Source organism: Sceloporus occidentalis, unplaced genomic scaffold (genome assembly GCF_023333645.1).
Source record: "Sceloporus occidentalis isolate IW3139 unplaced genomic scaffold, rSceOcc1.0.p SCAF_29, whole genome shotgun sequence".
NCBI lineage: Eukaryota > Metazoa > Chordata > Lepidosauria > Squamata > Phrynosomatidae > Sceloporus > Sceloporus occidentalis.
Genome location: NW_028317009.1, coordinates 6990160 through 7007593, shown reverse-complemented (window position 1 = coordinate 7007593; position 17434 = coordinate 6990160). Strand labels below are relative to the sequence as shown.

At 46.6% G+C, this 17434-nt stretch overlaps 1 pseudogene; it reads right to left on the bottom strand.

The window, feature by feature from the left end:
• Nucleotides 1-1323: 1323 nt before the first annotated feature.
• LOC149299238 (neural-cadherin-like) overlaps nt 1324-17434 on the bottom strand; it is a 44637-nt pseudogene continuing 28526 nt past the window's right edge.

Here is a 17434-nt window from a genome sequence, read left to right as displayed (position 1 = left end):
CTGCTCAATCCTTCATACACCAGACTTGTCATCCAATTCCTTCATACACCTTATAGAACGGCACTAAAGATCGTCCTACCTTAGCAGTGATCCACCTGAATGATCAAAGTCTGACATCTCAAACACTTGTCATGACATAGAGTATTCCAATTTACCTCTGGATTGATGAATAAATATCCATCAACTTCTCTGAGACCTCTTTAAGCAACTGGTCAGCCACCGGCCGACATGGTCAACCTATAACCCATTGCGTGTCAATAGTGAAGTGCATTAATGACCATGAAATGCGTGTGTTATTCGAGCCATGGAACTCACCTGGGTATTTGAGAGACGGCGGAATAGTGTTTTGTATCCCATTCATCTTCATCCAGCACAGCGACCTTCCCAATCTCTGCTGATGACCACCCGGCTGTTTTAAACAAGAAAAAAATGGTAAGACATTCATAAGTACGTCTGCATTCGTGCCCATCTGTATTTTTAATCATTTGTCCTACATTCTGCTGTCAGGAACTGTACAATATACGATCAGCATTTATTTTTTATTTTGAGTCCTAACCTATATAACTTTTAGAAAGTTATATTTCTGCCCACTTAATTTCTTGCCACTGAACCTGGATTAACTTCTGCAAGGACCAGTTGGACAACAGCAACAAGTGGTGGTAAATATAATTGTTTTATTATTCTAATAGAGATGAATTTTGTCTTCTTCGTATAGAATTCCCTGTTTCTGGGAAATAATATATTGCATTATAAGCGTATACGACGGCTTGTGAGACTGCAGCTTATAACCCGTGATAATGACAATAATGAAAAGGTATTTTTACCTGTAGATGAAGTTTGACATCATTTGCATCTATTAAGAACTTCACTAATACTCCTATTATGTCATATTAGTTGAACTAATATATAAAGTGAGTAAGTGATATTTTTATTACCGCCCTGATTATCATTGTTCGTTGCTGAGTGGACTGGAAATTAATTGTGTGTGTTAGACTCATAAAGTAGTAATTCATATTGATACTTTCGATTATATACTGTATTTGGAACTGATTCAATTTGACATGTTTTAAGAATTTTCTGTTTTATATCATGCACTGTATGACTCATATATATATTTTATAAATTGTGTTTACAATAAATAATATTTTTGATTGATTATTGTGATAATATATATCTAATTTGAATTATAATTTTCGGCGATCTGAAAGGATTTACGATCGGAGACAAAATATAGGGTATCTCCTTAAATTATTATTGTGGATGTGGTCCTACAATATTTGGTAGCGTCGTTATTTTGCGTGTGTGATAAAATATTGGTTTTGCCTATTTTGTCTCATTAATATCCCTAACAGGGTTATCATTTTGATCACCAATAGTTATGCTTGTGGTGGCCCAAGGCGGGTTTCCGCTATCCGTAATTATAACTGGAAGATAAAAAAGCCCTCTCTATCTCTCGATCGAAGGGCCTCAGAGTCTCAACAGAGGCCGTGCTGTTTCTGTGGTCAATCAGCATGAATGTTGAAGAATTCTGATGGTCATTTGGCAAAGTAAAAGTAAACGGGGCTCCGTTCTCTGCAATATCAAGATTCACAGCATACAAAACATCCGATGTCTCGTTGACGGAGCAGCCAATGCTGGCCCGTTGTCGTTAACATCCAGAAAGGTCTAGAATGACAGTTGCGCTTCCTGTTTGAACTGGGATACCCCGGTCTGAGGCTACAATGACCAGGTGGTATTGGGAAGTCACCTCCCGGTCTAGGGCTTTCACCACTTTGACAGCCCCTTTTTGGTCAACATAAAACTGACCGAAGATATCAGACTCCACGTGAATGCCATAAGCAAACTGTCCATTTAATTCGGAGTCGGCGTCAGAAGCTGTGACATGCATAACGGTAGAGCCCACGGTTATATTTTCCAAGAAAGGGGGCACTTGCAAAACAGATGGAATGAAAACTGGAGCGTGGTCGTTGCAGTCCTGTAACTCGATCAGGCAGTGGGAAACTGAAGAAAAATCACAGTCCCGGACCTCGATGGTAAGGTTAAATCTCCGTTCCTGAGGGATCTCATAATCCAGCTTCTTATTAAGTTTAATTATCGCGTGTTTCTCCTTTTGGTTGCTTTCAATAGTGAATGCGTGGCCTGGGTCTCCTCCAACGATGCTAAATGACAATAAAGCGTTTTCTCCGTCATCTTCATCTACTGCCACCACCTGAAGGACGTTAGAGTTGATTTCACTTGTCTCCCAGACGGTAGCACCGGAGCGTGATCGTTGATATCTAGAACATGAATAGTTGCCGTACCGGTGGAACTCATTCCTCTGCCATCTTCAACTTCAATAAGAAGAAAGTAAGTGTCTGTCTCTTCACGGAAAACTAATATGCAGACAATCCGCGGACAGACCCTGCGGCTCGGAAACAATTAATACAGCCGCGTTATTCCAAAGCTCTTGAAGATGAGATGAATGTGGACGGGAATTTGTTTCAATGGATAACACGAGTATAACTGATGCCCCATGTCAATGGCTCATTTAAAAAAATTTTTATTTCTGGCCCAATTGCCCCAATAACGCATTTTATTGGGGTTAATTTGTTCTCATTTGCAAACCGCGCTGCTCTTCAGAGGAGCGTTAGGACGTAGATCCTTCTGAACACCATTATAAATTCACGATATTAAGCCGTTTGTGAAGCCTGAAGCTGCTTCTAGAATAGTTTTCATTAGCATTGCATAAAAGAATACATTTCATTTTTTGTGCATAACTTAATTTAAATACACAAAAAGTTACATGATTTGCATAAGCTTCTGGCAGCTTAAAGTCATTTTATACGAACAGAACTGCATGAGTTAATCCCTGGGTTTCTTTACATGTTGACAGGTGTGCCCAACCCTAAATATTTAAAAGGTGAGGAGGTAACAGGGCTGAGAGTTACCAACGTAACAATTGACCCTCCCTCTGGCACTGCAGCAGGATCAGACTTTGGGGTATTTTAGCAGGATCAGATGTTGGGGTGTGGAGGGGTATGGGTATCTCAGCAGGATCAGATGTTGGGGTAAAGAGGGGCATGGGTATCTCAGCAGGATCAGACCTTGGGGTATGGAGGGGTATGGGTATCTCAGCCGTATCAGACCTTGGGGTATGGAGGGGTATGGGTATCTCAGCAGGATCAGACGTTGGGGTATGGAGGGCTATGGGCATCTCAGCAGGATCAGACATTGGGGTTTTATGGGCTATGGGCACTGCTTTGTGAACATACATTGGGGTGGTTTGTGGGCAACTTAGCAGGAACAGACCTTGGGGTACGGAGTGGCATGGGTATCTCAGCAGGATCAGACCTTGGGGTAGGGAGGGCAATGGGTATCTCGGCAGGACCTTGGGGTGGGGAGGGTTGTGGGAAACTATTTAGGAATAGATCTTGGGATGTATGCTGCATTTTGGTTGAGCAGTAAGGCCACTGTCCCAAAATAAACCCCATATTATCCTCACCTGAATTGGGTTGCCCATGTTTTCCAGGTCGAGCAGACTCTGATTCATCTGACGACATAACTTCTAGGAGATACGAGCCCTTGGTCTCCCGGTCAAACACGGCAGCTGTGTAAATGACTCCCGTCTGGGGATCGATGTGGAACAGAGCATGGTCTCCGCTGCGATCTTCTAAAATAGAATAGGTGATCTGGAGCAAGACAATCAGACCACAGTTAGCGCAGGCTGGCCTGAAAACACTTTGCTGATATAAGGTGGAACTGATGGAAAATCACTAATGCTCTTTGTTACAAAGGCCTGGAAGCTTTTACTGAACATGTTCTGCCAGGACTACATATATTATTAACGCAACAGTAATGCCGGTGCGCAGGAAATGCTGCGATCCGATGAGCAAAAGGTCTGTCTGCTCTGCCGCGAACCAATTTAATTTCTCTTTATTATTTATTTGCGGCTTTAACTGACACGTGACCCCTCAACAATCAACAATCTGGCCCTAATACCAGACAGTGTTATCAGGCGAGAAAACCCCCCTATGTGGCATCAGTAACTCTAATTAACGTGCTGACCCCCTTGTCTAGTGTAGATATTGGTATGGCCGTGTCCCACGGATCAGTATGGCCCTGTACTATGAACTGGTATACACCCCTCTCCTATGGATCGGTATGGTCCTGTGCTATGAATTGGTATACACCCCTGTCCTTTGAACCAGTATGGCCCTATCCTATGAATCAGTATTGCCCTGTGCTACAAACTGGTATGCACCCCTGTCCTCTTGATAGGTATGGCCCTATGCTATGAAATGTTATGGTCCTGTCCTATGAACTGGTATGGCCTTGTCCCATGGATCGGTATGGCCCTGTCCTGCTGATTGGTATAGCCCTGTCCTACAGATTGGTATGGCCCTGTCCTACAGATTGGTATGGCCCTGTCCTACAGATTGGTATGGCCCTGTCCTACAGATTGGTATGGCCCTGTCTTACAGACTGGTATGGTCCTGTTTTACGGATTGGTATGGCCCTGTCTTACAGATTGATATGGCCCTGTCTTACAGATTGATATGTCCCTGTCCTACAGATTGGTATGGCCCTGTTTTACGGATTGGTATGGCCCTGTTTTACGGATTGGTATGGCCCTGTTTTACAGATTGGTATGCCCCTGTCCTACGGATTGATATGCCCCTGTCCTACGGATTGATATGCCCCTGTCCTACGGATTGATATGCCCCTGTCCTACGGATTGGTATGGCCCTGTCATACGGATTGGTATGGCCCTGTCCTACGGATTGGTATGGTCCTGTTTTACAGATTGGTATGGCCCTGCCTTACAGATTGATATGCCCCTGTCCTACAGATTGGTATGGCCCTGTTTTAAGGATTGGTATGGCCCTGTTTTACGGATTGGTATGGCCCTGTTTTACGGATAGATATGCCCCTGTTTTACGGATTGGTATGCCCCTGTCCTACGGATTGGTATGCCCCTGTCCTACGGATTGGTATGCCCCTGTCCTACGGATTGGTATGGCCCTGTCCTACGGATTGGTATGGCACTGTCCTACGGCTTGGTATGGCCCTGTCCTACGGCTTGGTATGGCCCTGTCCTACGGCTTGGTATGGCCCTGTCCTACGGCTTGGTATGGCCCTGTCCTACGGCTTGGTATGGCCCTGTCCTACGGATTGGTATGGCCCTGTCCTACGGATTGGTATGGCCCTGTCCTACGGATTGATATGGTCATAAAGCACTTTGTTTTACATGTGCAAATTACAGGAATATATGCTATGGCTAGAAGGACCAGGGATATCTGAAGAACATGCGTCAATGGGTGCAGATTTTATAAGTTGGTACCGCATTTAGTATACCTAGGAACACAGAGCTATAGGAGTCAGAGTGTGCGTGTGATGAGGTTTCACGTATGAACTCACCTCTCTATTCAGTCCGAGATCTTGGTCAGATGCAGACACCTGGAGCACAAATGTTCCCAATTCAAGGCCTTCTGTAACGGTGGCCTCATATATGGAGGACGTAAAGAATGGCACATTGTCATTCACATCTGCAATATAAACAAGTCCTGCTTCACATTTGCTGTTCTAGCAGCGCAGGCACAGAATTGATATCCGGAGATTCTACCTGTAATGTTAATGTACACCGTAGTGAAGGCAGCCAATGGCACAGCAGCAACGGTCTGAGCTCGGATCTTCAGGATAAAAGTCCTGGTTATTTCATAATCTAAAGGTTCAGCTACAAGAACGGAGGCAGAGCCTTCTTCTCGATTTACCGTCGGGTAGAAACGAACGGGCATGTTAGTCTCCGGGACCAATCCTTCCTCTAAATTGTACGTCACACGAGGGTCTCCCAGCAGTGAGGAAGCTTTAACGGTCTGTAGGAATGGCAGAACATTGTGTAATTAACAGTAAATTACAGTAAAAAGAAGCCCTCAACAGCAGGAAGTCCACTCGGAAATGACAGACATTAGAAGGGTGATTAAGGCGGTGATGTCTCCATACCTCGTTCCCTCTCACTAGTTTCATATCAGGCCTAACCGGAAGCAGATGTCTAGATGGGTACGATCCCTGGTAGCCAGGCATGAAGAAGAAATCCATATTCAGATGAGATCATACACCAATGGGCGAAATCCTTCTATGACTCCTACCAATGGCTGGAAGCATTGTAAGGTGCCTAACCAATGGCTGGAAGCATTGTACAGTTCCCACCGACGGGTGGAAAAATTCCACTGGTTTCCAGGTCAGAGGTCAAGTCATACCACAACAGGCGCATCTCTCATGGTATTTTCCGGAATCACCAGGTCATATCTTTCTTTTTCCCAGACCGGAGGCTGATTCTGAGCATCTGTGATTCGAACGGCTACTTCCACCTGCGTGCTTCTATTTCCTCCGTCCGCGGCCTCTAGTGTTATTAATGGTTTCTGATGGGGAAAAAAGGTTAAGACAAAAAAATTAATTACATTCACTTAAACCTTCTCCATTCAGCAACCTCCCCGACAAAAAAAACAAACCCAAAAATGCTCTCCCAATTGATTTAAAAGCTGTGAGTGACAGATGGTTGAGGAGTTTCATGCACCACTCACATACTCTGGCACTCAAAGCGTTAATTAGTTGTATGGTACTTGTCCTAGAGGGTTTTTCATTCTATCGCCCAACCGATTTCCAATTACAGAGCTACCCAGAGGCACGTATCAAAAAAAAAACAAACAAACAAGAAAAAAAAAAAGACAGTGGACGATTCCCAGCAAACAGCTGGCATTCTGCAATGGAGAGTCTCATTTAGCGGTAACCTCGGGGACTCACACGGGGGCCTTCCAATCAGTGTCCAGATGTCATCGTCTGGCCGTAGAGACTTTTGATTTCAGAAAAAGCAAACATGACAGCTTGACAATGCCTTAAAACTATCCAAAAAGCCCCATTACGTCCCCATTTAAAAAGCCACCAGCTGTGTTTGCAAAGCATAAAGTTGAAATATCCAAACACAAAGCTACTCGCTGTCATAAGAGATACATTGTAGTTTTGCAATATGTACATTAAACCGGTTACTTAATATTAGGAACAAAAGAGAGATACAAGTGCGCCATATCTTATTATTGCATTATATATATAGTGGCTTACAATCCTACTATAAGTCATATTGTATAAAGGGGTCTGGGGTCAGAAGGTGACCCCGCGATATTTTCATTTAAGAGTACTATCACTTGTTGAAATGTAAGTTGGTTCTCTAAACAAGGCATGTAAACGCTTGCTACGTTACCCGAGATATTGGCTGGCGAACATAAAGCCACCCCGTAGAAGTGTTAATGCTGAAGGCCACTGGTTCCTCTCCAGACACGGAGTACGTGATCGTTCCATTCATGCCATAATCGTCATCACGGGCCGCAACGCGGAGGAAGCTGGTTCCCACGGCAGCATCTTCTCTCAGGAAATCTGGGACAAGAATGAAAACATTTGAATTCTATGTTGTCCACTGGGGTCCCAAATACCCCAAGGGTGAGCTGGCCAAGCTCTTGTGGACCAGCAGATCTAGGAAGACTCTTAACGCTGAATTCCACTTAAAGCTATAATTAGAAGAGGACAGAAGAACATGATGGGGACTTGGTGCTTGTAGAGATCTCAACTTTACCCACGGAGACTCAATTACATACGTAGTGGTTGTTCTCAAAGCTGGGGTCGTTGTCATTTTGGTCCTGGATCTGTATGTTGATCTGGCACAGCCCTATGAGAGGCTCGGCCGTCTGGTCTGTGGCTTTGATGGTGACGGGGAACTCTTTCTGCTTCTCCCGTTCAAAGCTCTGAAGGGTTGTCAGGACTCCTGCGTGGGAAACGTGTTAAAGAAAGCACGGAGGCGATGTGACTTGCAATTCCTGCTATAACACGTGAAGAACATTTTCTCATAAGCTTTTGAGAAAAAAAGCTTGGCTGATTAACCTGACCTACAACCATGGTTAAAACCTGCATCACCGAGCCTATCTGACCCACTGGTTTTAACAGAATCAAATGAAGCTCCATGATGTCACCTCTGGCTGTTGACTCTGGGGTAGAAGGGTAGAAGTGTATACACCAATCCAGCAAAAAGCATATTAAAAACCTAGAACACAAATACTAGAAAGTGTGTCCTCGGTCACCGTGCCGCAGCCCGTCTCTCCATACAATGTTTAAAGGGCTTTAAGGTATAGGAGGCGGTGGCACCTGTGTCCGGATGGATGCTGAATGCAGGAAGAGAGCCCTCGCGATGAACGATCCCGTACTTCACTTGACCGTTGACACTAGACTTGGGCACCAGGGGGCTCTTCGTGTTCGTCTTCGTGCTCGTCTTCGGGGGAAAAAAAACCTTCGTATTCCGCGAATATTCGCCCGTTCCTGTCTTCTCTTCGGGCGAATATTCGCGGACATTCTTCGTGCTCGTTTAATCTTCGTTTCCTTCCCGGTTGCCTAGCAGGGTTTAATACGGGGTTAACAACACATCGGAGCAGCAGCAGCTGCCGTGAAGGAACGTGTGTGCAACTCTATTGGTCGTTTCGGCAGGGGGCTGGTCTGGCATCAACGAGTGAATTGCAGAACGCACTTCATTCGTTGATGGCAGGCCAGCCCCCTGCCGAAACGACCAATAGAGTTGCACACACGTACTGAGGTGTACTGTACACAAAATGACCTAGAGACAAATGCTCCAAGGAACGTGGCCTCCGTTTATCATACACAATCACACATCCATAGATGTTTAATAAAAGAATAGGGATTATTTTACATTTTTAAATTGATTTTGGACCACTTGTAATACATGCCTAACATTTGCTACCTATTCACAATGGCATACTTTGCAACAACCCAACTTTTACTGGACAGGACTGGAAAAAAGCAGGACTGTCCACCAAAATCTTGGGTGTGTTGGCAGGTATGCGGATGGAAAAATGTTGGACAAGAACTAAAAAATAGCTTAGGGTTAATGTACGGTTATGTTTAAGATTAGTAGCAGTGCACTGGTTTGGTTAAAGGTGTATTATGTCTAAATAATAATTTCATTTAAATTTTAATGGGTTTTAAAAAAAAAATTAGGGGTTTATTTAAATGTATTTTAAAGTTAGATTTATTATTTAGTACTTTATTATATTTATTTAATGTTTATACTAGTGCTACCTACCGAGCTATAACTACCAACATGTATTTGCATACCTAGTTTAGCTAAATTAGATGGGACAGGACTGGAAAAAAGCAGGACTGTCCCTGAAAAAGTTGGGTCTGTTGGCAGGTATGTGGATGGAAAAATGTTATAGTATGAAGTGTGAGTTATAGCGTTAATGCTAGTGAGTGTAGAAGTGAAGGCCAGGACAAATAACAAGAGGAAAGGTCCTTGTGATTTGTGCATTGTACGTGTATGTGTTATGTGTGTTATGTGTGTTGTCACTGTGTGTTATATGTGTTGTGTGTTATGTGTTATGTCACTGTGTTATTTGTGTTATTGTGTGTGTTATGTTTGGTTGGTTGGTTGTGTATCAGAAGGAAAATAATGAAATGGAAATGGAAAAGGAAATGGAAAAGGCGAATGAGTGGGCAATTGGCGACCCACTCACCTGTTTCACCCCAGAGCAAAGCATCCAAACACTGTCAGTCCTAGACGTTTGGCAGCAGACTTCCAGAGCTCAGACACAAGGCCCTAGCGTAAGCTGGCCACTCTGGCGGACGTAGCAGGCGTTGCCACACCGCAAACAGACGCAGCCAGGGGGGAGAAACTGCCCTTACCATTAGGGACATTTTGGGCATGACTCTAGCCAGGAAGCGAACTGGCACAGAAGAGATGCTGGCACCACCACCACAACCACCACCACCACCAGCAGCAGCATTGAAAAATGGGAAAGGCAAATGAGTGGGCAATTGGCGACCCACTCACCTGTTTCACCCCAGGGCAAAGCACCCAAACACTGTCAGTCTTAGACGTTTGGCAGCAGACTTCCAGAACTCAGACACAAGGCCCTAGCGTAAGCTGGCTACATTGGCGGAGGTAGCAGGCGTTGCCACACCGCAGCAAGTGCAACCAGGGGGGAGAAACTGCCCTTACCATTAGGGACATTTGAGGCATGACACTAGCCAGGAAGCGAACTGGCATTGAAGAGACGCTGGCACCACCAGCAGCAGCAGCAGAATTGGGAAAGGCGAATGAGTGGGCAATTGGCGACCCACTCACCTGTTTCACCCCAGGGCAAAGCACCCAAACACTGTCAGTCTTAGACGTTTGGCAGAAGACTTCCAGAACTCAGACACAAGGCCCTAGCGTAAGCTGGCTACATTGGCGGAGGTAGCGGGCATTGCCACACCGCAGCAAGTGCAACCAGGGGGGAGAAACTACCCTCTCCATTAGGGACATTTAAGGCATGACACTAGCCAGGAAGCGAACTGGCAGAGAAGAGACGCTGGTGTGACAGGGCCAGGCTAGCTGGCTCATGTGTCATATGAAGTTTAGCCGGGTCACGGAGCACTTTTGTGTCCGGTTCTGTATACCGTGACCCGGTAATATATTATATTGTGTATTATTGTGTAACCGGCCCAGAGACTGATGTGGATTCAGCCCCAGCCTTCAAAGAGACGATCCTATAATCTGGCTGGGGCTCTTAATCAGCCAACACAGCCCTGTCTGCCCAGACGGCACCCGCACTACAGGGGGGATAACACAGGTGGGGGAACCCATTGTATTCTGTAATCCCCTCACCTGATACATCCCCTGTATACTGATGGGATTTGTGATGGGATGTGGCTGATGGGATTGGGGGTTGGGTTCGGTACACATTGCATTGAGATTGTATAAAGTTCTGTGTGTTTGTAATAAAGAGAGTTCTTCTTGGTTTACTACGAATGGTGGTCTGGATGATCCGTGGATAGCTGAGTGCTATCCGTATGAGGGACTGACTGGTGATTCCTCAGCCCTCAAACAGGGGTACCCAGCCTTGGGTACGGTGACCCTGTAACATTGGTTGGCAGCGGTGGGAAGAATCCCACAACTTGGGTGAAATCCAAACCACCAACTGGGATTGCAGACGAGAGACACCAAGAGAGCTCCTGGAGGTTTGTAGCAAAGGAAAGGCTACTCTGACTGCGGACTGCAGAGAGATGGACCGGCACCAGGATGCCCCAGAGGAGAGCCTCGGACTGAGTGCTCTACAAAAGAACATTCTATGGCACTTATCCCTGTACCCAGGAGGGGCTACATCGGAGCAAGTGATGACGGTGATTGAAATGTGTCACCAGGAACTGAGCCAGAGTGGGTCTGTATCTCCCAGACTAGGGGAACAGAACACCAAAATATTGCACCAGGATATCCAATCCTTCCGAGAACCCGAGGATGAGACAGACCGGGTTACAGCCGAGGTGTGTGAGCTGGAACACCAGCAATGGCAGTTAGAGTCGGCGCCTGCAGACTGGAGGGATGATTTCTCCCATCCCCACTTTGAAACGTACTGGGGACAGTACTGGACAATGTGGGATCTACGAGTTCCACTCCTGGGGGAGAACCCGTTACCGGAGTGGGAAGACGAATTGAGGGGTCTCATATATGCAGAGCTCGACCTCCAGAGCCGCTACCAGGGATTCTCCCAGCAGTTAGCAGGTGAAGACCACAGCGACCCTCTGATGCTGTATAGCCCCGTCGACCCAGGACTGATATATGATGCCTTCCAATTTGACTCGTCCTTCGGAAGCCCGTGCCAGTACCGCAGGGATACAATCTGGGGCAACCGTGCAGAAGTCCTGGTTTATGCTATTCCCCCCGAGCTGGAGGCTGTTATGGATTGCCTGGTCCAAGAGGAATGGCAGCTCGAGAGGGACTATAAAGAATTTCTGCGGAGAGTGGAGCTCCAGGAGTTACAAGGAGACTCGGAGCATGGTACTACTACTTGCAGGAGTGGGACCGAGGTCCTCTTCACCTACTCCGCGGCCCCTGCCCTGGCGAGAAGAACCGAGGTCCTCGCCAGCAAGAAGAAGCGGAGGAGGAAGCCAAAAGCTCCGACCCAAGTCCTCACCAACAACCCTGGCTGCTCTACCCCGGCAGAAGAGATGACTGTCCCCACCGCCCGAGTAAGTGGCACAATCCCCCTCACCAAACCCCTAGCTATTCCCGTAGAAGCCAGTGCCCCAGACTGGCCCCCTGATTTCCCGAGTGTCCTGGGAGAAGCCCGGGTCACTGCCCCAGAGGTTCCCACCGAAGTCCCCGGTGACCCAGTAGAGGCACCATTCCCTAACCTAGCGAGGACGCCAGAGGGGCTGCCGAGTTCCCTGGGTCCTCTCAGTAGCCTGGCGCAGGCCCTGGTTCCTATCCCTGTGTTCTCCGAAGTGATCCCTGGTTCCCCACGTGTCCTCCTAGAAGCTAGACTTGGGCACCAGGGGGCTCTTCGTGTTCGTCTTCGTGCTCGTCTTCGGGGAAAAAAAAATCTTCGTATTCCGCGAATATTCGCCCGTTCCTGTCTTCTCTTCGGGCGAATATTCGTTTTTTCTTCGTTTTTCCGGTTAAGGGGTTAATACGGGGTTAACGCAGCTCTGGCGCCAGTACTTTAAATGTGTGTATCAGCAACTCCATTGGTCGCCAGCAGGGGGCCTCCTGCTGTCGACCAATGATCACAGTACCATATATAGCTAATATATTCTCGGGCAGAATATTCTGCTACTCAGTGTAAAACCAACAGAGGGCAGCATTCTGTCCGATGCTATATTAGCCATATGTGGCAGTGTGTTAATTTTCATTTATTAATTATTTAAATAAAATATATTTCCATGATCCGCTGGTCTCCCCACTGCAACAGTTAAATGTCCGCACTCACGGACATTAATTTTGTCGAATTTACAAACTCTTTTTTTCTATTTATTTTGGGTTTTTTTGTATTAAACTGTTAGACGAAAGGATCATGGGAATAAATGCAAATGAGCACACGGCCCCATATGGCTTATATATCTTTGGACAGAATGCTGCCCTCTGTTGGTTTTACATTAAGTAGCATATGTTTGAAATCCAAAGTTATTCTGCTACTCAACGTAAAACCAACAGAGGGCAGCATTCTGTCCGAAGATATATTAGCCATATGTGGCAATGTGTTCATTTTCATTTATTAATTATTTAAATAAAATATATTTCCATGATCCGCTGGTCTCCCCGCTGCAACAGTTAAATGTCCGCACTTGCGGACATTAATTTTGTCGAACTTCCAAACTCTTTTTTTCTATTTATTTAGGGGTTTTTTTGTATTAAACTGTTAGACTATGGCTAATATATCTTTGGACAGAATGCTGCCCTCTGTTGGTTTTACGTCGAGTAGCAGAATAACTTTGGATTTCAAACATATGCTACTTAATGTAAAACCAACAGAGGGCAGCATTCTGTCCAAAGATATATAAGCCATATGGGGCCGTGTGCTCATTTGCATTTATTCCCATGATCCTTTCGTCTAACAGTTTAATACAAAAAAAACCCAAAATAAATAGAAAAAAAGAGTTTGGAAGTTCGACAAAATTAATGTCCGCAAGTGCGGACATTTAACTGTTGCAGCGGGGAGACCAGCGGATCATGGAAATATATTTTATTTAAATAATTAATAAATGAAAATGAACACATTGCCACATATGGCTAATATATCTTCGGACAGAATGCTGCCCTCTGTTGGTTTTACGTTGAGTAGCAGAATAACTTTGGATTTCAAGCATATGCTACTTAATGTAAAACCAACAGAGGGCAGCATTCTGTCCGAAGTTATAGTAAGCTATTTATACTAAGTTAAATGTCCGTACCGGCGACTTTGTTGGTCGCTGGCACTGACATTTAACTGACACAGTGGGGAGACCACTGGTGTCCCTGCTGTGTCAGTTAAATGTCCGTACCAGTGACTTTGTTGGTCACTGGCACGGACTTTTAAGTTAACTGGTGCAGCAGGGTCCCAGGTTGCTTTTTTTTTCTGCCTAGCAACTAGTGGTAAGGGGCCGTGCGAGTGAGCCTATTGGTCGCTTGCACAGCCCTTTACCCTACAGATTTCTGCTCCCATTATCCAACGCAGCATTGCAGGGGTTAACGGGAGCGGAAATCAGGAATTAAAAAGGCTGTGCAAGTGAGCCTATTGGTCACCTGCAGGGTCTTCCTCTGGCATCAACCAATTGTTTGATGCCAGAGGAAGACCCTGCAGGTGACCAATAGGCTCACTCACACTGCCCTGTAACCCCTGACGACGAACCTTCTGATTTCCACTTCAGTCAACTCCCGCGATGCTGTGAAGATAAGGTAAATTAGATGGGGGAGGGACCGGGTAGATTAGTAGACGAAGGCGAAGATTCTTCGTGTGTGAGTCTTCGTCTTCGCCTACGTTTTACCTGCACTGTCTTCTCTTCTTCATGTCTTCGGAACGAACACGAAAACGCACTCTTCGTGTTCGTTTTCATGTTCGCCCGAAGACGAATGCACAAGTCTACTAGAAGCTCAGGTCACTGTCCCAGAGTGTTCCTCTGACTCTCTCCGTGCCCAGGCAGAGGCACCTGTCCCAGAGAGGAAGATCGAGGGTCTGCTTAACCCTCCCGGTGGTCCAGTATTGGCACCTGTCCCTGCCCCGGAGTATTCCCCTGGGTCCCCTGAGTACGCCGCAGAGCTGCTTAGCTCGCCCAATAACCCCATAAGGACACCCGTTCCTGTCCCAGAGTGTCCCCTAGGTCACTCCAGTGTCCCGGTAGAGGCCCCTCTTACTACCCCTACGTGTTTCCCTGGTTCCCCGAGTGCCCCCGGCCCGATCAGCAGGGTTTTCCTTCCATGCAACCACCCTGGCCTGGCAGCTGCCCCAGACTCAGTTCCAAAGACTAGGGAGCAAGAGTCTCCACGTGCCCCTGTTACCCCGGTGAGGGGGATAGCCATGTGCCCCCGGCTGAGCTGGGACCGTCCTCCAATTCACAGAGGACTACTGACTATCCTTTTGGGCAACCAGGGCCCTGGCCCACCTTCAATGGATGATTCTGACAAAGGGGGCCATGAACTAAGGCCTGCACCTTTGAACTTTGTCCACTCGGACAGCCTGCAGCAGACCCGTGAGGATCTGCCTGGTCTGCCGGACCGTTGGTCAAGGGGGAGATCTGTGACAGGGCCAGGCTAGCTGGCTCATGTGTCATATGAAGTTTAGCCGGATCACAGAGCACTTTTGTGTCCGGTTCTGTATACCGTGACCCGGTAATATATTATATTGTGTATTATTGTGTAACCGGCCCAGAGACTGATGTGGATTCAGCCCCAGCCTTCAAAGAGACGATCCTATAATCTGGCTGGGGCTCTTAATCAGCCAACACAGCCCTGTCTGCCCAGACGGCACCCGCACTACAGGGGGGATAACACAGGTGGGGGAACCCATTGTATTCTGTAATCCCCTCACCTGATACATCCCCTGTATACTGATGGGATTTGTGATGGGATGTGGCTGATGGGATTGGGGGTTGGGTTCGGTACACATTGCATTGAGATTGTATAAAGTTCTGTGTGTTTGTAATAAAGAGAGTTCTTCTTGGTTTACTACGAATGGTGGTCTGGATGATCCGTGGATAGCTGAGTGCTATCCGTATGAGGGACTGACTGGTGATTCCTCAGCCCTCAAACAGGGGTACCCAGCTGGCACCACCAGCAGCAGCAGCATTGGAAAAGGCGAATGAGTGGGCAATTGACGACCCGCTCACCTGTTTCACCCCAGGGCAAAGCATCCAAACACTGTCAGTCCTTGGCGTTTGGGAGCGGACTTCCAGAACTCAGACACAAGGCCCTAGCGTAAGCTGGCTACACCAGCGGAGGTAGCAGGCGTTGCCACACCGCAAACAGACGCAGCCAGGGGGGAGAAACTACCCTCTCCATTAGGGACATTTAAGGCATGACACTAGCCAGGAAGCGAACGGGCAGAGAAGAGACGCTGGCACCACCAGCAGCAGCAGCATTGGAAAAGGCGAATGAGTGGGCAATTGACGACCCGCTCACCTGTTTCACCCAAGGGCAAAGCATCCAAAGACTGTCAGTCCTTGGCGTTTGGGAGCGGACTTCCAGAACTCAGACACAAGGCCCTAGCGTAAGCTGGCTACACCGGCGGAGGTAGAATGCATTGCCACACCGCAGCAAGTGCAACCAGGGGGAGAAACTACCCTCTCCATTAGGGACATTTGAGGCATGATTTCAGCCAGGAAGCGAACTGGCAAAAGATGCTGGCACCACCACCAGCAGCAGCAGCGTTGGAAAAGGAAAAAGGTGAATGAGTGGGCAATTGACGACCCGCTCACCTGTTTCACCCCAGGGCAAAGCATGAAAGTCTGTCAGTCCATGGCATTTGGGAGCAGACTTCCAGAACTCAGACACAAGGCCCTAGCGTAAATTGGCTACACCGGCGGAGGTAGCAGGCATTGCCACACCGCAGCAAGTGCAACCAGGGGGAGAAACTACCCTCTCCATTAGGGACATTTGAGGCATGATTTCAGCCAGGAAGCGAACTGGCAAAAGATACTGGCACCACCACCAGCAGCAGCGTTGGAAACGGAAAAAGGTGAATGAGTGGGCAATTGACGACCCGCTCACCTGTTTCACCCCAGGGCAAAGCATCCGAAGACTGTCAGTCCTTGGCGTTTGGGAGCGGACTTCCAGAACTCAGACACTAGGCCCTAGCGTAAATTGGCTACACCGGCGGAGGTAGCAGACGTTGCCACACCACAAACACGTGCAACCAGGGGGAGAAACTACCTTAACCCCTTCAGGACCGGGATTTTGATACTAACGTGTCGCTAAAGGACCGGAGCCGTTTTTGTGTTTTTGCCATGTCTTTCTTCAACTGTAATTTCTCTCTTATCAATTGGTGCACCCACACAAATCATATATTGTTTTTTTCAGCACAAGTAGGGCTTTCATTTGAAACCGTAGTAAGCTGGGTAGTACATTGTTTTGTTTGAAAAAAACTGGAAAAAGTGGGGAAAAAATGAAAAAAAAACGCATTTTTTTACAGTTTTGTATACATACAAATTGTACACACATTAAACCAATGGGAAAAAATTATCCCAAATATATTCATTAACTTGTCCTGATTTGGAAACCACCCAACATGGCCAGGATTTTTATCTATTTTGACCAGTATAGGGCAAATATTGCAAGGCATGCATCACGTTTTCGAAATGTAATTTTTTTCAAATTTGGCATGGTAGTCTAATAACTGCAATAGTTGTCACAGATACTGATTACCCCCCCAGAATTATATGTTTATGAACAGTAGATAAGTCAAGGTGTACAACTAGGGTCATTTTGACACTTTTCAAACAGGGATTTTATCGCCAATTGCTGCCAAATTTTGAGGTATTTTTATATTTTTTGGGGTTTTTTTGCATATGTTGCAATGTTGCTTTAGATTTTATATTATATTTTGTATAGAATATGTGCAACTGCAGAAGAAAACACCAAATTGTGTTCACCAACATCCCCCGGTTCCAA